This window comes from Tupaia chinensis, unplaced genomic scaffold (assembly GCF_000334495.1).
Source record: "Tupaia chinensis unplaced genomic scaffold, TupChi_1.0 Scaffold000627_1, whole genome shotgun sequence".
Lineage (NCBI taxonomy): Eukaryota > Metazoa > Chordata > Mammalia > Scandentia > Tupaiidae > Tupaia > Tupaia belangeri.
Genome location: NW_006160147.1, coordinates 53,057 through 79,732, shown reverse-complemented (window position 1 = coordinate 79,732; position 26,676 = coordinate 53,057). Strand labels below are relative to the sequence as shown.

At 46.8% G+C, this 26,676-nt stretch overlaps 1 protein-coding gene across 1 annotated transcript in view; it reads right to left on the bottom strand.

The window, feature by feature from the left end:
• Positions 1–26,676, bottom strand: part of LOC102474746 (neuron navigator 1) — a 108,471-nt gene that overhangs the window by 62,950 nt on the left and 18,845 nt on the right. The gene's annotated exons all lie outside the window — the stretch shown is intronic.

The following is a 26,676-nucleotide window of genomic DNA, read 5'->3' as shown; positions in this document are numbered from 1 at the left end:
GGCGGCGGGAGCCGCCCCCATAACGAAAACCACCCAAAAAAAAAAAAAAAAGAACCTCCAAAACAAAAATAAGTAACTCCTCAAGGCCAGCCCGTGGTCTGGTGGTTATGGCAGCTGGCTCCCACATGGCTGATGATGTGGCCTGAGAAATGCACGGGGTGGGTGTGTGTGTGCGTGCAGGCCTCAGATCCTGGAATGTGAGAGTAATGGAAGAGAGGAGATTGTAGGTCCAGCAGGTGACTTAATGGTTAAGATGCTGGTTGACCACAGTTCAAGAGTCCCAGACCTGTTGGCTCTTGAAACTCACACCGGGCATGTGTGCATGTGTGCCCCAAATCCCAAGAGAATAATGGAGGAAAAAGTACTGCGGCGTGGCCGTCTCTCCCAGGGGCTGATTTCCTGCTTTCTGTCTCTGCCTCTCTCTCTCTCCAGCGAGGACACATGCCCAACAGAAAAATAAGTCCAAAAAAAGATAAGAGATTTTAGTGTGACCATGCCCGATGGGAATGCTTTCTTACTTTCTCTCTCCTCTCTCTTTCGCTCTATCTCTCCAGGCAAGCACACATGCCTTCTGGCAAAATTTAAACAAATAAACAAAGCAACCTCTTAACTGACAAATCCTGGTCAAAAAAGCAACGCTGGACTAAGCTGGACTAAGCGATCTCGTAGATGTCCACTTTTATTTCCCATTAAGTGCCTTTCTGATCGAACCTGTTCAGTGTACGAGTCAAATAAGATTTTTCTATTTTTCCACTAGGAGTACTACTGGTTGAGTTTGACTCAAGGAAAAAAAAAGAAGGAGGTGGAGAAGAGGGGAAGAAAAGAAAAAAAGAAGTTATCAAGTACTGCCAAACGTCTGTTCTGGAAACAGGCAATGTCTTAAAACAGGATGGGATTCAAACTTACTTGTAGCTTTTATCAATAGAATGACTTCTGCAGTGTTGACAGAAACAAAGCCTTTGTTAGTCAGAAACACCAATTCTGCCACACAGACAGGCTGAAATAAGTGCACATGTCCTGAATAGGTTCCTATTATATATGTGATGATAAATAAAAGTCCTTGATGGGCTAGTCTGGGACCTGGTGGTTAAGGTTGCTGGATCCCACATAGCTGACAGTGTGGCTTGAGTCCTGGAACTGGCAGCTTGAGAAACATGCCGGGCTACATGTGTGCATGTCCAAAATCCTGAGAAGAGGGAGCAGTGAAAGAGAAAAGACCGTGGTGTAACCATTCCTTCTGGGGTGCTTTCTCCTCTCCCCCTCTCTCTGTCTTTCTCTAGTGAACACATGCATTCTTGAGCAAAAAAAAAAAAAAAAAGCAAGTCCCTGGTATTAACAAGTTGATATTTATCTTCAAATCTCAATCACCCTGATAGTTCAAAGTGAGTAGGAAAAGAAGCAGACGGGGATAGGATTCAGGTTCTAAATTGATACCATGAGATGAAAGAATCCGTTCAACACCAAGCAGTTTCTGGCTGCTCCGGAGGGTTCAGGCCAGACCGCTGGTGTGAAACGCTGATCTGGCAATAAACACCTCTGGCCTGGGAGCTGCACTCTGTGGAATGAGCTGTCCCGCCACAAAGCAAGTGACTGCCAGGCGTTCCCTCGGAACACACCGCTCCCCCTTCTCGACTTCTCGGTATTACATTCACTCTTACTCCAGAATCCCTGGCCTTCCGTTACCACTTTTTTTCTCTTTTACTCTATGGAATCATTAGTTCCAACCTCTTCTGCCATGTCTGCTCACGAGATGAGCAGAGTATCTGCGTTCTACTCACTGAGATTCCTTTAGTTGAAAATCTTTAAATCTTGACTCAAAATCAAGGGCTAGTGCCAGGCCCGAGCTCTTCTGCCCACAATACCCTAATGCTGCCCACCTTCAGTCTACCAAAGAAAAACAAAATGAGGACCATCAAAAAGGAAGGTCAGCAACACAGAAACACACGTTCCAAGTCCTGGAACCGAAGGAGAAAAACGTGAGATGCCAATTCCTCGAGTCTGTCTGCTTGCAACTCCCATCTTGACTACACCGTGGCCTAATGGTTAGAGACACCAAAGTGACTCTAGGTCCAGAGACTTGAGAACATGCGAGGCTCTATTCAGAAGATGCGACAGCATGCCACTTTGTCATGCATATAAGGGGAAGGTCATCCAATCCCATGGAGGTAACACCATAAGCACTCTGTCCCAGAAACATTTGTTGCAAGTCAAGCTTCGGGGTTTGTTTTTCATTTCAAAACAACACTGAGAAACCTATCCACTACAGAACCTCAACCTCTTCCCCCAGGAATTCACAGCCTCTGCGGTCCCTCAAGAGAGACTCAGCCAACAGTCTTGCTCACTGAATCTTCACAGGTGAAGGAAATTACTCAAGTCAAACACAGGGTCTCACAGGATAACTGTCCCTTCACTAAACATAGAGGGAAATAAATACTTAAGGCTAGTTGGAGAGTCATAAATAAGGAAAAGACGTTTTGTTTGTTTCACATAAACTTTTGATACGGCCTGCACAAAGCTACCAAGATTATCTTAGAAGTTTTGACCTCAGTGGCTTCGGCTAGATGTCTTCATCCCATAACTTCTGCAGCTCCCTTCTTTTTTTTTTTTTTTTAAGGGGATTTTTTTTTTTTTTTTTTTTTTTTGCTATAGGGCTCATGCGCTCGCCAGACAGACAGAGAGAGAGACAGAGAGACAGAAAGCGAGAAATCACCCCCCAGGGGGGATGGCCACGCCACAATCCCTTCTCCTCCATTCTCCTCTCAGGATCTTGGGCACGCATGCACACGCTCCCGGTGTGAGTTTTAAGCCACCGGTTCGGGACACGAACTGCGGTCAACTATGTGGGAGTCCAGCGACATAGCCATTATGCTAACTGCTGGTCCCCTGCAGCTCCCTTCTTCTGCCCTATGTTCATTTCAATTTGAAATGAGGGACCAGTCAGTGGTGCCCAGTGGTGCAGAGTCCTGCGCTGCTGGATTCACACGGGAACATCCTGAGTCCTCCCTGGAGACAATGGATGTGCCACGTATGTGTATGCCCGTGATCCAGGTGGGCTGTGCTGGGGATGGGTCACATGGGAGACCCTATTGAGAGTGCCTGTCTTTCTCTTTCTCTCTCATGCATGAATCAAAAATAAATTCCCAACTAAAAGTATCAATCATAGCATTTGATGGCAAGGTCATAGGGGTGGAAGTACAAAGTGACAGAGTTTTTCTATTTTTTCCCTGACCACAAAGAACTACAATCTGAGGACTCAAAGGCACTTCAGTGCATTGCAAAGGAGGCTTACCAATGTGATACTGGGGGAGTTTATTTAATCCCTTAAGTGGCACTCTGATATCATTATTTAAAAAGGAAAAGTCATGAGAAGGTAGGAAAATTTAAGGACACACTTCGTTTTTGAACATTTTTCAATCTGTGTGGATTTGACGGTCAAGGTTTCCACTGAAGCAGAGTAATCCAATTGTGGAAAGTTGCACTGAATCACTGAATCACCAGGCAGGCTGGGCAACGATTCCGTGTGAGCTCTTACTTATACCCACAGAGTCAGGCATAACTAACATAACCCCTGCGTTGCGGGACCCGCGTGCAGCATGCCCTGCACTTAGCCAGAGGAGTGTCTGCACATCAACAGAAGGGGCTCACTGCTTTCTGGAAAACAGCCTTCAATAGCTTAGGAACCTCATAGGACTTCTTTTTACCTACAGGAGAATTAAAATTGAAGACAAGTAAAATGACATGCCCAAGGTCCCACAACTAGTAAGAAGAAACAGAGCCAGTTTAATAGCAAGCGCTGTCTGAACCACAAGACCCTGGTTTAACTACCACACATACTATAAATACTTCAATCACGAGAAAGAATTGAAATTGGGGGAGGAGGGTCCACAGGGTAGCAAAACTAAATTAGGCATTTACTCGGATCACTGGGGGACCATTTGGCATTACTTCTGCAGTGCATCATCTGGCAGCTTTCCAAATGGTGTTCCACTAGAGGATGAGGATCACTTATTCATCTCTTGGGGCTCTTTGTGTAAAAAGGTGGTCTCCAGGTCAAATTTAATTTGTGTCTATTCTGCCACTTCTACAGGGCACTCTAGTTACTGAGGTTTGGGATTAAGGATCATGAAAAAGAAATGAGGTTAGTTTCTCGACCTCAAAAGCCTACAAACCAAAACACAATTTGCTTGAGGGAGTAAGATGCTCCTAGCCAACTACAGGAAGGGCGTTTGTAAAAAGAAAAATGTAAAACTGGCTATATGATCTCACAGAAACTGTCCATATTTGCTTAAACAGATCCCTACAGTTTCCACTGACAAATTGTGTACTTCCTTAAATTCGATCACCGCCAAGTAAAATCTCAACACCACACGCCTACAGTAGAAGAGGTAGAAAACTAATTGACATTGAGGTGTCAGCTGATAGTTTATCTAACTTAGCACATATTGGGAGGTAGATATCACACGGCCAACCACAGTTCAAATCCCAGCCCCAGGAGCTAGAAACGAAGGCATGGCACGCCCCAAAACCTGGTAGGTAGGACACTTTTGACTACTCTGTACCAGCATCTTTCCCCTCTAAAAAACCTCATCAAAGACCTACCTGGTCAATATTATGTCCAACCTCTGGATCTTGCTTTGCAAACGAAGTCTTTGCAACTCATGGGCATGAATCAAAACAAGCTCCCTCATGATATGGAGAGGAGGAAATGCTGGATGAGTCTCCAGAATGGAGCACCATATTGGGACAACTGACTCAAGGCAGAGTGCCCTGTGGCCCTTGTGGGGCATGGGACAGACAGACTGTGTGGCTGCTCTACATGGGTGTAGCCAAAGACCTTCCACAATCGTCTTACAACCAGCTGTCATCTGCAAAATGCTTCATTCCACTATGACTAGGCTTGCCACCTAGCAGCAGTGGTGTGCCTACTTCCCTTTGGACAGCCTTTCTCTTTGCAGGTCTGGGCTAGTCTTCAGAGTCAAAGTCATTCACCCTCTGGTTCCCTACTCAGGATCTGGGGATCTGGTTCCAGCTTAGGATATGGGGTCAATAGTCTCAATTTAGCAGCCATCGCTAGCCACTGCCCAATCAGAAGTCCAGCCCACCAGCTTTCTCTCCCCCTTGTCTATCACTATCCTTACTGATTATTGATTGGTCCTCTTGGAACCAAGTTGATGTTTCCAGTTGTTTTTCTTTCAGAGCTCACTTTGGGTGGTGGTACAAAATCCAGAGGCTTATTTTAGGGAGTGGCCAGATTTGTATAGACAAGTCTGTGCTAAAAAGTGGGGCCCAGATAAGAAATGGGTACAAGGTAACTCCAGAGACCCCCTTCCCCATTCAGAAGAGGTAGTTCACCTAATTGTGCCAAGAATGACAGGCCTGCAATCTCAAAATTCAAGAAAAAATGTACCCTTCTCATGTCTTCCTGAAGGAAAATGAATTCAGAATAGTTTCCGTGTCTAATGGCAGGTGTCCCTTGTCAACGGATTTTGATGTCATTGGATGACAGCTCTAAAGATATACTTTATGGTATGAACTACAATGTCCTAGGATCTCTGGATATCAAGACAGAAGACTGAAGAGAGAAAATGAAAGAACCTTCTAAAAATTCTCTTCAGCCATCTTGAGGAAGATCTGCTTTTTTAGGTATCCAAGGGCATATATGAACTAAAGTCAAGCCTTAGGGGTAGGCTGTTGAACAGAGAGAGGGGGCTTCATTCTTTGTGAGGACAGTATGATATCGTGGGTGCTGTGTTGGTGACTGTACCAATAGTGCCTTTGTGGGACCAGCAGTTGGCATAATGGCTATGTTGTTGAACTCCCATGTAGTCGACTATGGTTCGAGTCCTGGACCTGGTGACTTAAACTCACGCTGGGTGCATGTGCCCAAGATCCTGAGAGGAGAATGGAGGAGAAGGGATTGCGGTGTGGCCATCCCCTCTTGGGGGTGATTTCTTGCTTTCTGTCTCTCTGTTTTTCTGGTGAGCGCATGCACCCTATAGCAAAAAATACTCTACAGAAACCAAAAAACAAAAACAGTAGAGCCTTTGTGGAGCACTTATTTCAACATACTCTTATGCCAGACCTGTTGCTATCATCAACAAGGAAGAAGAAAACCTTTGGGGTCAAGTAAGATAATTTTTTGATCAATCGATCATAAAGATAGGTAAAGCAAAGAAGAAGAAAGAGAGACCAGCAGACAGCATAGTGGTTACATTCCTGGACTCCCACATGGCTGGCCAGGGTTTGAGTCCTAGAGCCAGGACTGAAACTGACTTGAAACTAACACCAGGCACATGTGTATGCATGCCCAAAAATCCCAGGAGAAGAACTAAGAAGGGATTGCAGTGTGGCCATCCTCCCTGGGGGATGATTTCTTGCTTTCTGTCTCTCTGTCTCTCTAGAGAGTGCACACACCCTATAGCAAAAATCTCTTTTAAAAAAGAAGAAAGAAGGAAGAGGAAGAAGAAGGAAGAAGGAAAGAAGAAAGAGGAAGGAGGAGAAGAAGAAGAGAGGAATGAAGAAGAAAGGAAGAAAGAAGGAGAATAAAATCGTTCATTAGTTCAGTGACCTTTCCCAGATCTCTGAAGGAAGAAATATAAAAAATGCTGTCTGTACTGGAGAAAGAGGAAGAGGAGAAGAAGAGAGGAATGAAGAAGAAAGGAAGAAGGAGAATAAAATCGTTCATTAGTTCAGTGACCTTTCCCAGATCTCTGAAGGAAGAAATATAAAAAATGCTGTCTGTACTGGAGAAGAGAACCTGTTGGTCTAGAAAAGGAATTTTTCTCGAGGATGAAAACGCAGGAAAGTTTACGTATTGAGTCAGGTGAAGGCAATGCGCTGACTGAGAAGTCAGCAGCAGGGAGTAGGAACTCGTAGGCATCATGAGGGAAACTGTTCCAGAGAGTCTACCCTGGCTGACCACAGCCCAGGACACCTTCAGCTTATTTGGCCAGAGAGGCAGAACATTTAGTTTTCAAACATACGATTTCAGAAATTTTGTGAAAAAAGGAGTTAAAGAATGAGTTTATTTTGGCGCAAAAAATGTGAAAATGATACCGTTTTTTCATAATACATTTTCCATTAGCTTTGAGAAGACCCCTTGTAGGGGCCACTGAGATGCTTCTTGGGCTCTATGTGGACATTCTTTAGAAAGATGTGAAATGATACAAAGAGTTGGCAAAGTGGTTTTGTTCCAGAATTAACAAAGAATTATGAAGTTCTCAGGGAAGTAGGCTTTTTGAATGTCTGAAAATATGATTATGGTGCTATAATTATTATAATTATAAGACTTAGGTAACTCTAGAAAAACACATGAGAACTGAAATTTAAATATTTTTATAGGAGCTCTGTGTTGTGTCCATATTTGTTCATTTTTCGCTTTATTTTCAGTCTGTTTCTTAGAGCACTGCTTCTTAGCAGTACTTACATTATTAAGAGGTGGGCCTGCCAGTGGCATGGTGGTTAAGGCAGCTGGATCCCACATGGTCAGCCGTGTGGTTTGAGTCCAGACTCTGCAGCTTGAGAAACATGTTGGGTGTGTGTGTGTGCATGTGCGCGAGTATGTCCCCAACAGCAGGGAGAATGGAGGAGCAGAGATTGTGGCAATGACCACCCCCAGAAGGGGGCTTTCTCACTCTTGTCTCTCTGCCTCTCTCCCATGAGCACACACACACACACACACACTGATAGCAAATTTAAAAATATAATAATAAGAGAGAGTTCTCTTTAATGATTTTTATCTTCCTGGTTTTCCCCAGATATGGGACACTGAAGTATCTAGTGCATTAGTGGCCGAATCGCACAAACCACATCACATGATTCTTATGCTACAGCCTCTAAATAAAATCAAACTAAGAAAACGTGGTACTCCTCAGCCTTTATTCAGTTGTGGAAACCAGTCCAGTCCCTACCCTGCCAATGTTGACAGCCAATCATTACTGGCACTTGAAACAACAATAAAAACAAAGTTAAGCTGAAAATAAGTATATCATCTTTCATCTTCAGTTTATGCTTTTATGTAAAAGACTTCATTTTACCTGGGTAAGAGTGTTTTGGGGGGCCAGCAGGTGGTGTGCTGGTTAAGGTGCTGGAATCCCACATGGGCAACCATGGTCTGAGTCCTGAATCTGGTGGCTTGCTTCCTCACTTTCTTGCTCCTTGGTGAGCACATGTGCTCTATAGCAAATTAAAAAATAATTATAATTGAGGCCAGCAGGTAGCATAGTGGTTGAGGTGCTGGACTCCCACATGGCCAACCACAGTTCAAGTCCCAGACCTGGTGGCTTGCTTTCTCACTTTCCCTCTCTCTCTGGTCAAATTTAAAAATATTAAAAATAAATAAAATTTAATAAATAATTCTAAAAAAGAGTTTGGGATGATTCTTTTTATGTGCTGTGTGTAGAATGTCAACTAGACAATATTTAAGACAAGACATAAAGTTCTTATTAGTGATGTTGAAAAGTACTAATTTCTCTGAAGTATATCTCAAAGTCTCTAAATTCATTCCTTTGTGCCTGGTCGGCTTCTTCTTTTTCTTTTTTTTTTTCCCCTTAGTCTGCTATAGGGTGTATGTACCTACCACAGAGAAACAGAGAGGGAGAGAGAGAGAGAGAGAGAAAGAGTGAGAAAGTATCCTCTGGGGGACAATTATGGAGTCCCTGTCTCCTACCTCACTTTCAGGATTTGGGGCATGCACTTACATGCACCTGGTGTGTTTTTCAGGCCGTTGGGTCCGGGACTCAACCAGGCCATGTGGGATCCACCTACCTTCACTACCACACCACTTGGCTGGTCCCTTGACTGGCATTTAAAAAAAATTATACCCGATATTACATTTTCTTTAATTTTGATTAATCCACTGAAATACATTATCTATACAGGCTTACTGCCAACTTTATTTTGAGAGTACATTAGGCAGGCTGAATGAAATAATTCACTTCCTGGACCCCATGGCCTGGTGACTAAGGGAGTTGGATCCCACATGGTCGACCTCATAGTTTGAACCTTTGCCCTGTTGGCTTACACTGGGATCCTGAAAGGAGGGAGAAACGGAAGAGAAAGGCTTGAAACATGACCATTCTCTATGAGGGCACTTTCCCCTTCTCCGTCTTTCTCTCTGGCCAGCACATGCATCTTCTGGCAAATTAAAAAAAAGGAAAAAAAGTCACTGGTTAAGTTAATAGAACAGGACAAAATAAAAGTGTACCTATGGCACAAACAATACAACATATAACTTCCCATCACAGATCATAGGATTCAAAAGGCAGAAGCAGAAAGAGCAGACAATGATTACGACTAGCTTGATCCATGCACAAGCCAATAGAGAGAACTTTCCTACGTTTGCAGGCTGCTCTCGTTCCTTTGAGCTTCTGGCCCTCCCACCCCTACCTAACCCCACCTTTACCCCTGCGCTCACTGGAACTTGGCAACCATTCCCACTGCTTCACTGAAATCTCTCCGGCAAGGCCATCTGTATGTTTTCAATCCAACCAGAACTGTTCAGTCCCATTTTTCCAACTTCTGAGCTGCATTTAACAGAGCTGGTCACTCCTTGAAGTGCTCCCCTCTTCCAGACTCAGTAAGAGCTTTACTTCCTGTTTCTCCTTCCTCTTTCTCTAGTCTCCCCTTAGACTTTGGGCTTTTGTTTCATGTGACTCTAGACTTGTGTTGTCTTCTATCTGTTCCCCAGGAGTCCTGTCCCCTTGGCAAATGTGATAGCAGAGTTTCTTCCTATATGGGGTAAAAGAGGCTGCACAGGAGGGTCTGGGATAGAGTAGGTTCTCAATAAATCCTGGCTGATGAATAAGGGGGTCATAGTAAAATCTTTCTTGCAGAACAGACATGATTAAAGAATCTTACCAGCGCCTGTGGCTGCAAAGAAGGCAAAATGGAAAAACATTTGCTAAGTGTTTTCTTCAGCCAGTCTCATCTCATCGGGAATTCCAGGTCCTAGCTTTCCTTCACTGTCCCCTTCTTTGAGCACAGATCTACAGTCAGACTGACAATATACCTACTTCTAAAAACAGTTTAATAGCTTCAGAGTGGATTCTTAGTTGGGAAACTCATGCCAGGGCCTTATTAACTCTATCTTCAGATTTACAAGAATAATCTTATACATTTATCCACCAAAGCAGTCAACTCTTTTTGTGTAGCTCTCAATGTGCTTCTGGAAAATTCTCCTATGTAGAGTTTGGCCACACAGCTTAAAAATGGCAAGATGAACCAGGATTTGCTGAAATTGTTTGTGTGTAAAACTGCCTGACCTCTGGTGATGAAAGCTCCCTGAGAGCCTGAACCTTGTCATTTTTGTGGGAAAGATTTATCCCAACCAATGGAAATACACAGCGTTTCAATTGCACACTGTCATTTTAAAGGAATCACTGGAAAGGCACTGCTAAGACAAGACTTTACCTCCAATCCCTTTCTCTAATAAGGACATGTGAAAGATACGTTCTTACACCAACTTTAACCACTCTTCAGTCTGACAGTAGTCAAGCCTAAGGTTACCAAAGTTTTCCTGTCATTCGCAGGAAAGTGGAATTTAATTAAATAGGGGCTTCTCTAGTTACCCAATTATGGGCTGAAATTTAATATAGCACAAATGCTTCTGCTTTTTACATCTATGAAATATGCACTGTAGTCCTTAAAGGGGTTCATCAGTTCTACCTCCTTGGACGAACTCAGTACTTACGCCACAGTGGTTCTGAAACAGGCCATTTAGAAAGCATTTGCACTGCGGCCAATGGATGGTGCGGTGGTTAAGGCTCTGGACTACCACATGGTCAACCACGGTTTGAGTCCCAGGCTTGCTTTCTCACTTTTCCTCTCTCTCTCTGGTGAGCCCATGTGCCCTATAGCAAAATTAAATAATAATAATAATAAACACATCATTTTTTAAAAAAAGTATTTGCATGATCATCTGTTCTCCTGAAATAGCCACTTCTCTTTAGATACACAAATGCTCTTCATTTGGGGACAGTCCCGAGCACCCCAGAAAACTGTCTTTGCTTGGCGGATATAAGTTTCTAATCTATTCTCAGAGCCCAGGCAGATCGGAGCTACTATACAAGGTAACCTTTAATTTAACTCCCCACGCCCCAAACAACCCATACATTCTTTCCTAATGTAAAGATTTCCAATAACAGCCTAAAACTAGCCTTTAATAATAGGTCCCAACATGTAAATTACAGTGGTCTCCAGAAATAAAGCTTCATGGGGGAAAAATTTGCAAGTTACCACTGTGAGGTAGATGCAGGAAAAGAACAGTGTCCTCACACCACGGAAATCTGAATGTCACCACACGACTGGCAGATAAGTATTCTGAACACAGTCCTCAGAAATCATTTTTTTTCTTGTATAAATCAAACTCTGATCTGACTTTCCCTCCCTCGCCTTTCTGTCTCCCTCCTCTCAACCAACCTTACAATTAAACACCCAACGCTTGTTCCTAAGTCTAAGTCTTTCCTTACATTTCTAGAGAGCAATAAGGAAAAAGGGCAAAGCTATAATCCATGACCTCCTAGCATTTTGTCTAAGGTGATAACTGGACGGTGTATCATTTGTAAAGGTTTCTTTCTTAGCACTAGCCCATAAATGCTTGAGACCCTTGGAGTAAAAGCGCTTATTAAGGATTTCAAAAGTGCTCCAAAGAGCTCCTCTAAATGTATGCATTCTGAATGATGTCCTCCCCACTAAGATCTTCTACTCTTCTTTTATCAATAATATCAAGGAACACTGGGCAGGTTTGTCCAAAGAAATCCATTTAGAAATTCCATGGGTTAGAAGGTTCACTTATCTCTTTCACCCAGGTCTTAAGGAAGGTCGAGCTGTCACTCCACCATCAGGGGTGGGTGGGGGTGTGGGGAGAGGGGAACCAGTGATCTGGCCCTGGAGGGCACTGCAATTTTTATGGACCTCTTGCCTTGCTCTTTATTTGAAAATTAACCGCCCTCTTAAGTCATTTAGTTCATGGGCTGCTTACTCTTGCTGAAATATCTTTGTTGAGGGCTCTGAAGGTTTTCACTTCAGAGAACAGGACAGCTGAATACCACATTGTGCCTGGGGGTCAAAGGTCCGCACTGGAGGGAAGCCCCGGCAAATGAACGCATTGTGAAAGACCTTCGTTTTTTTCTGCTGAGTTTTCCAGGCATGTGAAGGTAAGCACATCTCTCACCTATTACAAAGCTTTGAACAAAAAGAATGAAAAGAGAAAGGAATCTTAATTCTTAACCAGTAAGTGGGTGAAGTAAAAGATCTGATTCCAGGGAAACAAACCATGCACAGGTGTTCAGGAAGGTAAAAAGCCACTCGTTATAGGCCCCAGGCAAGATATTTTGCCCACTTCCAGATGAAGACTGAATAGGGGAAAGAATAACAGGGACCTGAAAAGATTTAAACTTCTTAGACCTTCGCCTGCAAATGCTAGATTCGCCAACCATTTTTCAAAGGCGGACGTCTCAGCTAGTTTTTACAGAACCAGGCATTGAATTATCTGTGGTGCTTTGCAAATATAAATACCTGACCATTTTTGTAACCGGTTATTGCTTTCAACACCTCCTAAGATCGAATTGCCACATTTCTGTAGCAAATCCGCACTGAGGTACTTTGCACTCAGACAAAATTCCATTCCCTCCAGACTATCTCCCGCCCTCACGTGCCCCTCAGCTGTGGTGGCCTTCATGCTCCTTCAAAGAGGGGGAAGCTAAGTCTGGAAGTTTTGTCCTAGGTCATGGAACAAGTCAGGGGCAGTCCACATGCGATTGCTGGGCGCTCGGCGCCAGAAATGTCCTCGAACACTGGCTGCGATGAAGACATACACTTAGCAAGATGACAACCTTTGCTCCAGCTTCTCTGAAGCATCTTTTTAAAAACGTTTTTGCCATAGGGAGCATGCATTCACTAGCAAGATAGAGAGAGAGGGAAAGTGAGAAATCACGCCCCAGAGAGGATGGCCATACAGCAATCCCTTTCCTCCACTGTCCTCTCAGGATTTTGGGCACACACGCATATGCGCCTGGTGTGATTTTCAAGTGTCCGGGTCTGAGACTTGAACTGCACCCAGCCATGTGGGAATCCAGTGCCTTAACTACCAGGCCACCTGGGAAGCATCTTTTTATTTCTGGTTTTCTACAGATGTGACCTGACATCACCTCCCTCAGGTCAGAAAGGAGAACAGCATTTGCTACCTAAAGATTCCTATCTCAGGGAAAAACTAGCACTTTTGAGAGCACAGGAAATGACTGGCTAGGAAGTAACCCTGGGTATGAACATGCTCTTCTTGGGCAAGTATGCGTGAAATCTGTTCTGAGGCTTTATGAGCAGTCTGGGGCTTTGGGCATAATCCTTAAAGAAGTCAAAAGAAAGAACACTGAAATTAAAAGAAGAGAAAGTTAATCAAAATCAAACGGTGTTTGTTTTGAAGAAGATACCTCCAGGCAGCAGACAGGAGCAAAAACATCTTGCTCTTTCTTTTCTCCATCCAGACCATGTTCTTAGTTTAGAAAAGGGGTCTTCATGACTCCACCTCATCCCTAGCCCTTCTCCATAAAGGATCTGGGCAAAAAATTCCTGCCTGCCTTTTGGAGACGTGGAACAAAGTCCTGAAGAGGCACCCTTGGAGGTGGCAGCTTCCCAAGCCGGGTTTGAGTAAATTGTACAATTCATCCATTATCACTCCAAAGAAGTTGAAAATGAATGGGTACAGAATGTGACCTGGGCAATAAAGGTTAGTCCTCTGGTCTCTCCTGGGGAGATAAATTCAGTCTCACATAGGCATGGAGAAAGGCACCTAGAAAAGACTTAATTTGACAGTTTGCAAGCCCTGTTATAAGAAGACAAACTTTTTCTGATAACATTTTTACCAGAAGGCCTCAATGGACAAAAGAGCTAAAAACAGTGCGGTCTGGCGGAGAGGGAAGGTCTACCTACTCTTCACCCCACTCACTCTGCCTTGTTGCCCCTCAAACTAGGAACAGTCTAATGTTAGCCACTCTCTCCCCAGCTCCAATGCATCAAGCCATCCAACAGATGGGTGTTTTTCCACTTGGAAAGACTTTCAGAGAAGGCCCTTCCACACCTGCCTTAGTCACCCATTGCATGTAAACGTAAGTCCTTGTTACGGAAAATTACATGATGAAGGTGCCAGTGAATCCTAGTGTCATTCAAGGCGCTAGAACTGGCTTTTCCTCCTCCACTCTTCCCACTCATACCCACAGACCTTTATATAACCCGGGCCAGCTTCTTTACAATGAGCAGCAAAACCCATGACATAAAGCAGTTTGAAAGAAAATCCTTCTAGAGTTTTATCATCTCCTCTAACCTTTTCAGTCTTACACCTAGCTTGACAGTTTTCTTAGCTATGGGCCTTTTCAAGCTTCCAAAAGCCTTCGGTGTAGTTTTTATAATGACAACTTTCTTCTAATGCATACGTTTCATCAACTTGTGCGATGCTGTGTCAACTGGCATAAACAGGTTTGGGAAGGAATGCAATTCTGGGAAAAACATTTGTCTCGACAGTGGGAGCAGAAGGTGCAGGCACACATGGGAGCAGGCTGCTGGCAATTGGGTCCGTATGCAGAAGGCACACAGTCCAAGGGAACTGAGCACGTGGGCACCTGAGGCTCTGCTCTATCTGAAGCCTTGTGCCATTTTGAGAGGAGTGAAACTCGCGGGGCTGACACGGTATCACAGTGCCACATCTTGCCTTTGCTGCTTTTCCATAAGGTTCTCTACCCTTCACCACTTCGTTTCTTTGCTAAACATAAAGACCAGAGGTAGGGATGAAGAAGTGAAGATGATAGAATAAAAATTCTGGGGGCCAGCAAGCGGCATGGTAATTAAGGCGCTGGACTTCCACATGGTCAACCAAGGTTCCTGGTGGCTTGCTTTCTCATTCTCCCTTTTTCTGTCTCTCTCTGGTCAAATTGAAGAATAACAATAAATAAATAAATTAAATTAAATGAGGGCTGGTAGATGGGATGGTTGAGACACTGGACTCCCACATGGCCGACCACAGCTTAAGTCCTGGACCTGGCGGTTTGTTTTTTCACTTTCCCTCTCAGTCTCTCTCTCTCTGCCTTGCTGATCAAATTTAAAAAAAAAAATAAGTAAACTTAAATAAGTCATTTTTTAAAAAAAAACAACAAATTAAAGAAAATGGTATCGCTATCTTTAAAAACAAAACAAAACAAACAAAAAAAACCCCTGGATATTCCTGAATCTTTGGGCTCAAGATCATAAGACCAGCATTACTTTACTTGGTTGGATGGTATTATTTTACTGGTAGAATTGTTCTGAGTTAGAGACTAGACATAGAGTGCTAAAAGGGGTTCCCTAGTATGTGAAAATCACACCAAACCCAGGAGCCCCTGCTTCTTACAGGCTCCATCACTTTCCCGGCACAACGAAAATTTTCCCAAGGGCTTTTGGACTCTGGGGAACAAAGCTGCTTTTACAATGAAGAGCTCTGTGCGGATTCTCAGAACTCGTTTCTCAGATAGCAGGAAATCTCCTGAACCAGGCTGCGCATGAGTAAGCAATGATCTCCTCCCTCCTTCTCAGACAGAGGACGTGACTGGTCCCTTTTGCCCCCTGGGGCTCTGAGGCCAGGGGTGGAGCTTGGTGGAAGCTCCTGGGTTCCCTACTGACGTCATTGAAGTGCTGAGGTCATTGAAGTGCAGCAGCCCAGATTGCATCTCCCTTTCTAAACACCCGACACGTGCACACATGCTTAAGCTCTGGGACCACTGCTTTGCCAGGGATTTCCATGTGAGGACTCCAAAAAGAAAGTCACTTGAAAGATGAAGGCAAATAGGAAGCACATCTATAAAGGATGCAAGCTAAAGTGTACATTTAAACAACAACACTGGCATTGTTACATACACCGCCTACTTCAAGTTTAGTCTCTAAGAGTGAGGAAGGAGGCCCTTGTTAATAATGGGAAAAGGAAAATAGAGAATAATCAATAAATTGACATATATTCATATGTTTTGATGGTAATAATTCCAAAATGCATTATGAGCACTGAGAAGAGTGGCCTTTATGAAACATTCTCACTAAGAGAGCCTCTTTTCCAGGAAAGGGTGATTCATGATCTTCCCCAAGATCGGCTCAGTGCTGGCCTAGAGGACTCTGCAAAGTTGTTATGCATAAATCCCTTCCACTAGGGGATTCCTTCCTGTAGGGAACTCCAGGTTCTGGAAGAAGGCTCCACGGATAAGCACTTAGTAACAGCAGGCAAGGGAGTCTGGGCTGGCAACCAGGGCCTGGAAGTTATGAGGATGTGTACCTGGAATTTATAGAACGCATAATTGTGGGTAAGCAGTGCCAATCATGAGAACTGAATACATACCTAACACAGGAAATGAGAAAAGATGGCACAAACTTCTAGAACATGGCGATAGATCATAATAGAAACAAAGGATTTCTTCGGGGTGATTCTTCCTGACAAAAAGGAGGTGTCTATTCCCAGAGATCTGCTCAACTAATCAAGCACCACTTGGACCACATATCAGAGAGAATAAGGACCAGGCTATAGGAAATGTAGCCCGGAGCACTGCTGCTGTCTGAGGCATTGTGTCCAGAGCAACATTCCAGAAACCCAAGACATCCAGGAATAAAGCCCAAGTATTTGTTCTCCTTGAGCACCCCTGAGCCGTAATTCCACTCAATGGTGGAAATAGTCTTCAGTCTTTGTTTTGAGAGATTTTTGCTGTAGGGTGCATGTGCTTGCTGGAGAGAGAGAGCGAGAGGAGAAATAACCCTCCCCTTCCGGGGGGGGAATAACCACACCTCATCCCTTCTCCATTCTTTGCTCAGGATTTTGGGCACACATGCACATGCACCTGGCGTGAGCTTCAAGCCATCAGGTCCGGGACACAAACCTCAGTTGGCCATGTGGGAGTCCAGCGACATACCCACTACAGCATCTGCTGGTCCTATTACTCTTTGGTGAAGTTGTTAAAAATCTGTTTTTTTGTTTGTTTTAATTTTTTTTTGCCATAGGGCACATGTGCTCACTGAAGAAAGACAGAGAAAGAAAGTAAGAAGTCACCCCCCCAGGGGGAATGGCCATATCACAGTCCCTTCTCCTACATTTCCACTCAGCATTTTGGGTATGCATACATGCATGCCCACTGTGATTTTTCTTCAAGCCATGGGGTCCAGGACTTGAACTGTGGTCGACCATGTGGAGTCCAGCGCCTCAACCACTGTGCCACCTGTTGGCCCCTAAAAAATCTATTTTAAAAATCACAGGTGTCAGGGACACCAGCAGTTGGTGTAATGGCTATGTTGCTGGACTCCCATGTAGTTGATCGTGATTTGAGTCTCAAACCCAGTGGCTTAAACTCTCACTGGGCGTGTGTGTGTGTGCACGTGTGTGCGCGTACGTGCCCAAGATCCTAAGAGGAGAATGAAGGAGAAGGGATCGCGGTGTGGCCATCCCCCCTGGGGGGATGATTTCTCGCTTTCTATGTCTCTGTCTCTGTCTTTCTGGCAAGCGCATGCGCCCTATAGCAAAAACCTCTCCAAAAAGAAAAAAAAAATTACAGTTGTCAGATTACCAGGATCAAAACCTGATAGGCTAGCATAGTCTTATGGAAGAATTTTAAATAATCCATGGGAAAATGTTCCAAGCCTGAAAAATAAAAAACAAACAAAAAAACAAACCACTTCTGCATATGCACACAAACACACTCGGAGAAGCATGTGTGCATGCGCTGGGATGATCATAGGCACTGCCTCAGGAACGGGGGCCTGGAAGGGCAGCAAAGATGGCAGAGCGGCTGCACCTGATGCCCCAGCTTCTGCATACATGTCCTATTAATCCCACTGCCCATAAATTCTCTACGACACAGCTCGAGCTCAGATGCATCTTGCTTCCCTCTTCCTTCACATGTGCAAGGCCTCCTCCCTCCTGAATACTCTCTCCAAATTTCTGTGCAGCTACATTTGAATTTCCACGACTCAGTCACTCTTGCTGCCCTCCAAATGTGTTGCCCCTTGACCTGAGTATAATCTTCTTTTATATTTCTGACTCATTTACTTCCTATTTCCAGTTACTGTTATTACTGGGCTCACAAGTCAACAGCCAACCCCATTACCAGTTACTGATATTATAATGTGGATTGGAATAGGCTGTCCTGTGTTCCCTTTGCAGTAATTAACACAATTCTAGGCACACGTTAGGCAATTCATAAATACTGGCTAGTGAGTGTGCTTCTATGATTTCAGGAGACATGATCAACCCCAATCTGAAGAGCTCTAGGCTGACATGACACAGGGCAAATACGATATGTTAAAAGCTATACTGTTATCTTGGGTCCAGCAGTTGGCAAAATGGCTATGTCGCTGGACTCTCATGTCGTCTACCACGGTTCGAATTCTGGACCCAGTGGCTTAAACTCAAGCCAGGCGCGTGTGCATACGTGCCCGAGAGGAGAATGGAGGAGAAGGGATTGTGGTGTGGTCATCCCCCCTGGGGGGTGATTTCTCAGTTTCTGTCTCTTTCTGTCCTATAGCAAAATCCTCTCTACGTTAATGGAAAGGACAAGGACAGCCACGAACTTGAGATGACACTGACACCTAGTGCAGAGGGAATATGCCAGTAGCACTACCAAAAGCTTCCAGATAGACTTTCTCATGGCCCTATGCACTGAAAAGTTCATTCAGCTGTCTGTCCCAGAGGATTCTGTCCTAGACACGGAGTCTGTGTGACTGATGGAGACACAGTGACAGTGGGTCTAGACAGAGAAGTTGGAAGATGACACACAACCTCCTGACTGGGGAAAACTTCTCACTCTCTCTTCAAAACAGCTCTTGTTCCTCTGGAAAACTCTTAATTTCTCTGCAAGGTCCAATGAGAAGCCACTTCCACTATAAAGACTTGCATGAGCACTCAAAGAATGTCCCCTTGGAGACCAGCAGTTGGCATAACGGCTATGTCACTGGACTCCCACGTAGTTGACCATGGTTCGAGTCCTGGACCTGGTGGCTTAAACTCATGCAGGATGCGTGTGCATGTGTGTCCAAGATCCTGAGAGAATGGAGAAGGGATTGCAGCATGGCCATCCCCCCTGGGGGGTGATTTGTGGCTTTCTGTTTCTCTATCCTTCTCTGTCTTTCTGGCAAGCACATGTGCCCTATAGCAAAAACCTTTCTCAAAAAAAAAAAAAAAAAAAAAGAATGCCCCCTTACTGCTTGCTCCCAGTTAAAGCACATATGACCTGGTATCACTGGTATCTACTTCCTTCTGCTTCCTACACTAGACTGCATCTTCCTACATTACTCCTCTTTCTCATAACTTGAAGTGTATTTGTTAACTTGCATTAATCTGCTTCTACTGTAAGGCTACAATCTTCCTCAATACAGCAGTTACATCTGTCCTACTGTGCTTCCTTCCATCCTTCCATCCTCAGAACCCAGCACTGTGCCTGGCATCGGGCAGGAGCTTACAGTTAGTGATTCATCCTCACATTCACTCAGCAAACTCTAGTGAGCATCTCAGGATTCATCCCTGTTTCTCCAGCACACAGCGGAGCGGCTGATTCGAAGTTATCACACAGTAAAGGTTAAATGGATATGATTACTTTAGCAACAATGAAAAGATGAAGGAACCAGCCAGGCAGTATGGTGGTTAAAGCGGCTGAATCCAACATGGCTGACCACAGTTCAAGTCCTTGAAAAATATACTGGCTGCATGTGTGTGTATGCCCCAAATCCCGAGATGAGAATGGAAAAGGGATTGCAGTGTGATCATCCCCCTGGGGGTGGGGGGCTGTGTGCTCTCTCCTCCCCTCCTTCTGCAAGTGCACAGGCCCTATAGCAAATTGAGAAAAAAAAAAAGATTGTTTTTAAAAGTGGTCTGTTTTTATGCAAATTGCTATAATAGGGTATATATCGGATTGTTGAGAAAGTCATGATGCATTTTGGAATAGAAAAACATGTCATGATTTTCCAGACAACCTAATAGGATGGTATACCACCTAATTAGCATAGAATTTTGACTGAATAGGAATCTAAAGATGGGCAGTTAAGAATTTCAGTAAAAATCAAAGATGTATTCTAAGCCAAGAACCTGTTTAATCTATTATTTTGATATGCACCCTCACCGAAGTCCTGGGAAAATGGAAGGAAAGGATGCTAAGGAAAAAGCAACCTAAAGAATCCAGGAGAGACTCTTGCAGCTTGGAAGGACCTCAACTGTTCATAATTTCACTTATAAAAGCTCACATGGGACTAGTCCAAGATGTGGTGGTGGCAGCTGAGTCCTACACAGCCATGGTTTGAGGCCTGGACACGGCAGCTTGAAAAATATGCTTGGCACAAGTATGTGCATGCCAAAATACCAAAGGAAGGAGAAATGGAAGAGAAGGGATTGTGGAGTGACCATCCACCATGCAGGGGTGCTTTCTCACTTTCCCTAATTCTCTGTCTCTGTCCAGTGAGTACATGCCCTTCTGGCAAATTACAGGAAAAAATTTAAAAAAGAATATGGGGGAGAAAGCAGGCTGCTAAGTCTGAGATCCAAACCGCAGTCAGCGAAGTGGAAGTCCAGTACCTTAACCACCATGCCACCTGCCAGCCCACGACTCACATTTTTAAAGCACACTGCTCTACATGTTATCATTGTCATTACCACATGCCAGTGAGTTAGTGAGGGCAGGAGTACTATCCTTTGTGTAGAGAAAGAAACTAAGACCAGAGACAAGCAACCTCTGTAAGGTCCCAAAACTAATAGTGGAGTGAGTTCCCAAATCAGATTAGCTAACTCCAAGTTCTGTAGTCTTCCCGCTACATTCCCACTAGAGTCCCAAGAACTCTGAATCTTTGTGGAGCTCTCACATTACCCTCAACTTCAGCATCTTCAGCATTTAGCATTCTCGGGGCCTCCCTGGGTGTTAATGAACATAGTATAGTCTCTTATAGCACAGTAGCCAAGGGTCAGCTCTAGAGTCAGACAGAACCTAGGCATGAAGACAAACCCTACCTCTGTGATCTTAGGTATGTTTACTTAACACTCACCCCCCCTTCCCCATGCCTCAGTTTCTTCATTTATACAGTGGGATGGTAATAATAAAATACACTTGACATGGCTGCTGTGATTAAATGAAAGAATGTTTACAACACACGTAGCTCAGATGGTAGTGTTACAGGGAGAAAAAGAGACCCGCTCACAGTTGGACACAGCCTGCTGCTGCCCCAAGTCTTTGACAGTGAGTCTTTTTCTGACCGGCATCTTCCCTATGCCTCCCAAGCCCAGGGCAGGGGCTTTGCAGAAAGAGGTTCATCCAGCAGATGTGGTTGGCCTGTGGTGTGCGTGCCTATCCTCATAAAACCTACTAACGAGAAGCAGCTCTTAGGCTCTGTCTCCCTAGGAGTTCTGTCCTCTCTCAGAGGCTGAGTGTGGGCCAAGCCGAAGCCCTCTCCCTCCAGGGAGTCTCTGTGGACTGAGTGAGCATAGCAGCCAGAGGCTCTTGTTCCTCTCCAGGGGAGAGTCTAGGAATGCTGAATGGGACAGACCTGGGACTCGAGGCAGCCACTTGGAAGACACAGAAAGGAAATTTGTGCTGGGTCTGTTAGCGAACTCAAATCAGGTTGGTTCTTGCTCGGTTTCAGGTCCAGAGGAGAGTGTGATCTCCAGGAGAGACCATCATGCTGCGGGGGAGTGAGAAGGGTGCTTGGAGCCTTCTGCCATAGAAGCAGGAATCCCAGGCCTCTGGGGAGAAAAAGCTTGGCTGGGAGGGGCTGATAGGTTCTCTCATCAAAAGAGGTCATGGAGCTATCTGAGGGCCAATTAAGCCATTCACTCTGACACCCTCACATCTTGCCCCTCCCCCCCGGAGCTTAAGGGGAACCTGAGCCTACAGAAAAAGGCTCTTTGATCCCTGCTGGCCTCAGTCAAACATAATTTACTGGGAAGGTTTTGAACTGTCCCCAGAGCAAAGACCCAGGCTAAGTAAGCTCTGCTCTGCAGATGGGAGCCAGGCTAGTTAAATTTTATATAAGAGTGGCAATTTGAGGACTGACTTCTGCTTTACAGCATCCCCTCTCTCCTTGCTACTAACGACAATCAGACATTCGGCCTGAGTCTTGGGCTTGGATAGAAAAGAATTTGCAGGTCCACCAGCCCCACCCAACAGGCAGCAGGGTGGGTAGGTGTAACGTGACCTGCTCTTCTCCCTGGGCTACACAGACAGGCCCCGCCCTGGCACACCTGTCTGGAAGTCTGTTTCTGGTAAGGTGTTTGGTGAGTTCCTTACTGTGGCCCCAGGATAGAACACTAAGCTCATTCCACAGAGGCCAGGTTCTCCTGGGTGGGGTCAAAGCCCATTCAGAAGAAATGATGGGGTAGCCTAGGAAAAGCTGTTGTGCTGGAAGGAAGGAGTGATGGACTCAAGGAAGGGGCACAGGAGTGAGCTCTCTGACTCAGCCCAGGTCCCCTCCTGAAGTAAGAAATCAAGAGATTCCTAAATGCCTCCTTGTGACACCACCACCAGTCATTTAGCAAAGTGATCCCAAGGGTCAAGCCCTATTTCTGAGGGGCTGCAGTTTGTCATACTGTGGTGGGACAAAAAGTATGGGGCCAACAGGACTCTGGCTTTTGAGGGGCTCCAGGTACCCCCAGCCTGCAGTCCTCCCTGGGAAGGAACTGAGGCAGGAGATGCCTCTTTGCAACCAGGCCTTTCTTGCTCTTACCCCAGGCCTTTGCAACTGCACCCTCGAGAGTACCTGGCGTTTGCACCGGGAAACAAGAGGAAGAAAGAGTAAGTCCTAAGGTGCAATCTGGCCTGCTGGGGCTAGGAGGGCTGCGAACAGGCAGTGTCCCAGCCAGGCGCAGGCTTTTCATTCAGCTTCCTGAGTAGGGACTTCCTCCTGGGCCCGGTGGGAGGGGGTGGAGGGCAAAAGTGTGCACGTGGGGTGAAAGCTCCCAGGATGCCCCAGTCCAGCCCTTCTCTCAGGCAGCTGGAACTTCCCAATCTCCCCTGGGCAATGCAGTTTCCAGAAGAGCTTGAGGGTCAGGCCTGGATGTTGGGCACATTCACTTCCCCTTTAAGAAGGAACCCCTGTGCACCTCCTCACCTTTCGGTACCAGTCACTATGGGACTCCCAAAGTCACCCAAACTCTCCAGCTCACCCCTTCCCAGGTGGAGTCTAGGGCTTCACTTCCACCCCCTCAGAGAAACTCAACCAGCTGTGGGCTCACAAATTCAATGTCCCCTCCCTTCCCCCAGGTCTCACCCTCCCACCTCCCATCACCTCCTTTCACTCCAGGACGGCCGGACCAGGGGCTGCCAGGATTAGGCAGAACGCTGGCTAAGCCTCTGGGGGTTCAGACCCCTCCTTCCCTCCATCCTCAGTCCCTAGGGACCCCCACAGCCCCACAGCTCGGCCCCCACGGCCACCGTGGAGACCATGAAGTTCAATCAAGTTGTGCTATTGTCTACACTCGGTCCAGGTCTTTAGGGGCGGGGGGTCTAAGCGCCATTCTAACCCCTTCAGCCCTCCCGGACCCCTCCACACACCCACGCCTTGCCCCGAATGTCACAGGCCAAGTGCTGGAGCCCGAAGGCTCGGGCGGCGCTGGCACTCCCTCTGGCAGAAAAGCGAGCGCGGCCAAGACCCTCCTTCTTGCGGACCCCACACCCACCGCCCGTGGCTGCAGCTGCGCGGGAGCTCGGGGGCTGCGGCTGGGCGGGGGCCGTTGCAAACCCGACCCCGCGGCTCTGCGGTCCCGCGGCGAGGCTGGAGGCGCTTACCTGCGGGGGAAATTCACTGTCCTTCCTGACCTGGGCAGGGGCGGATGAAGCATCTTCCCCGACTCAGGTGGCCATTCACCAGGTGGGCGCCCAGCGCCCCCAGGGACCGCTCTCGCCCGGCACCCGGTGGACACCCGAAAAGGCATGAGCCGCGGGCCACGCGGAGGGCCAGAAACCGAACCTTCGCCGGCCCTCGCTCCCTTTTCTCTCCACCACCCGGGCTCGCACTTACGGCTCCAGCTGCACTTAAAGCGACAGAGCCCCATTTCCCCGTCTCTGACTTCTGTCCCGAGCCCTGGCGATGCAAGGCTGAGAGCGGGCTCTTTAACGCCCAAAGCAGGTAGACAAAGAGCCACTGCAGCCTCCGCTGTTCCGGTGGCCTCGGAAGCTAAGAGGTGAAAACGGGGGCTGGGGGCCTCGACCTCTACCTGGGCTACTCCGGAGTTAACCCCTAGGATGCCAGCTGCGGGTCCTTGGGCACTCATACTCGCGCTGCACAGCCAGAAGGGGGTGTGAGTAGTGAGGCGCTTCCAGGTCTCAGGCAGAGACCCCTGTGCACGGTGGGTACCAGGTTGGGGCGGGGGTGAAAGTGAGGGGTGGATCAGAACCTTCTCCTCAGAGGGCTTTCTCCCAGCCTCCTCCTGGCCTTTTGCAGGCTTGTAGACATTCATCAAAATCAGAGCATGGGACCAGTACCTGCCTAAAACAAATTCTGCAGAGGGGTGTGGTGGGGACAATCACAGCTGGGGTGGGGGTACATATTACCAGGGTTTGAGCTCAGAAATGGGTCTCCTTATGGGGCCAGGTAAGGGTTGGATGGTGAAACCTCCCCAAGTCCGGACCACCTTGGGAGGTGGAGCCTAACGTCTCTCCAGCATTCCGGAGACCACAGAGTAGGTGAGACCTGTGTTGGCCAGGGAAGATTGGGAGAGGAAGAACAGTTCACTCCATGCCAGGGTCTACGCTCCCATCCAGAAGGCATTTCAGCTCACTGACTGGGAAATGGTCCCAAGACGTGAGGTTTTAGCTTAGGGTAAGGAAAAACAGTGAGATCCAAAGGCAGGGCCCTCCCATTGGGCTCCTCCTCTCTTGGGGTTCTCCTGGCAAGGTACCTCACCCATTTCACAGAGGAAGGAGAGCCGGGGAGCTGCAACCCTCACCCTGCCCCCTTCAGCTCTTGCTCTTCGCCCTGGGAAGGGGCTTGGTGATCATGGTTGGGTCCCCATCCCAGTATGAACTGGCCAGAACAGGTTTTAGAAATAGATTATATCCGCAGTGTCTTTTTCTTTTTTAAAGCAACAAAACAACAGCAAAGTTGTCTCCCTAAGTACTTAACTAAAATGATGGCATGAACCATGGCGCCGGGGCCTCGTGTGTCTGGGCAGCCATGTGATTGGGTGGTGGGCATGTGGAGAGTCAGCCCAGGGTTCTCTTAGGGCTAGCATGAATCCTTTAGCTCTCTAGGCCTAAAGTTAAGGAAAGGAGAACTGCATTCCTCCAGAACTCCTTCCTGCTCCCCAGCCTTTAAGGAGATCTGGATGGTGCTGAGTCCTGAGGTTAGTCCTTTCCCCTTGAAGCCCACCTGCCCCCAGTCCCCTGACTGCCCAGGGCCACCGACCTGGGGCTGCAGCTCTAGAGGGGACAAAGCTCAGCAGAGGGAGCTCAGTCTTCCCATTCTTGGACGATCTGATTTGGGTGAGAGGTCTCTGATTTAAGGGTGCACGTAGTGGCCAACTTTGCAAGGATCTAAGCTTCAGTGAGTCTAGCATGGATCTCTCAGACTACCCCTGAGCATGCGGGAAAGAGGGAAGCAGGCAGATTGTTATTCTTCTCACTCTCTTGAATGGTTTGTGCGATAAGGCTTAGGGAGAAGCACCGGCTCCTGAGCAGACCAACTTGGAGGGGAATTGAGCATGGCACGTGACTCTCCACACATTCTCCCATGTCAGTCCAGATGGGTCCCCGTACCAACTCCGTGCCGACTCCTCCTGGTAATGTCCTGTCTCGCCGCCATGGCATCACTCTAAGAAGAGGGGTGAGTGCAATCAGCTCTCCAGGGAGGTTCTGTCCAGGCAGCTGTGTTGGAGTTGGCCTGGGTCATCTGGGGAACAGCTTACAGTGACATGCCAGAAGGGATTCTCTTTAGCCTCAGCCAGCACGGAATCCTGAGTTAAATGACTTGTCTCAGCCAGAGGAATGTCATCAGCAGGGGATGTTTTTCTCCAGATCTAGCTGCAGGTTTTCCATAAGGGTTCCTCCTTCCAGGCTTTTTGGGCAGAGGGATGGAGTGGGGGGAGCTATCTGAGGCCTGGAAGGGGTAAAGCACAGGCATTTACTGCGTGTGTGTGTGTGGGGGGGGGGGGCATAAGGGTTCCTCCTTCCAGGCTTTTTGGGCAGAGGGATGGAGTGGGGGGAGCTATCTGAGGCCTGGAAGGGGTAAAGCACAGGCATTTACTGCGTGTGTGTGTGTGTGGGGGGGCGGGGCGGCGAGTGTTTCATGCAGTGAACTGAGCTGTCTCCAACAACTCCCAGAGCCCTTGTGGTAGGTGGCTTGGTGGTTAAGGGCGCTGGACTCCCACATGACCAACAAAGATGGAGTCTCGGACCTGGCAGCTTGCTTTCTTACTTTCCCTTCCTCTCTCACACACTCTGTCCCTCTCTGGTCAGATTAAAAATAAATAGGGGGGAACCAGCAGTTAGCGTAATGGCTATGTCGCTGGATTCCCATGTAGTTGACCGCGGTTCGCGTCCCGGACCCAGTGGCTTAATACTCACCCGGGGCACGTGTGCGTGCGTGCCCAGGATCCCGAGAGGAGAATGGAGGAGAAGGGATTGCGACGTGACCATCCCCCCTGGGGGGTGATTTCTCGCTTTCTGTCTCTCTGTCTCTCTCTGGCTGGCTGGCAAGCGCACGCGCCCT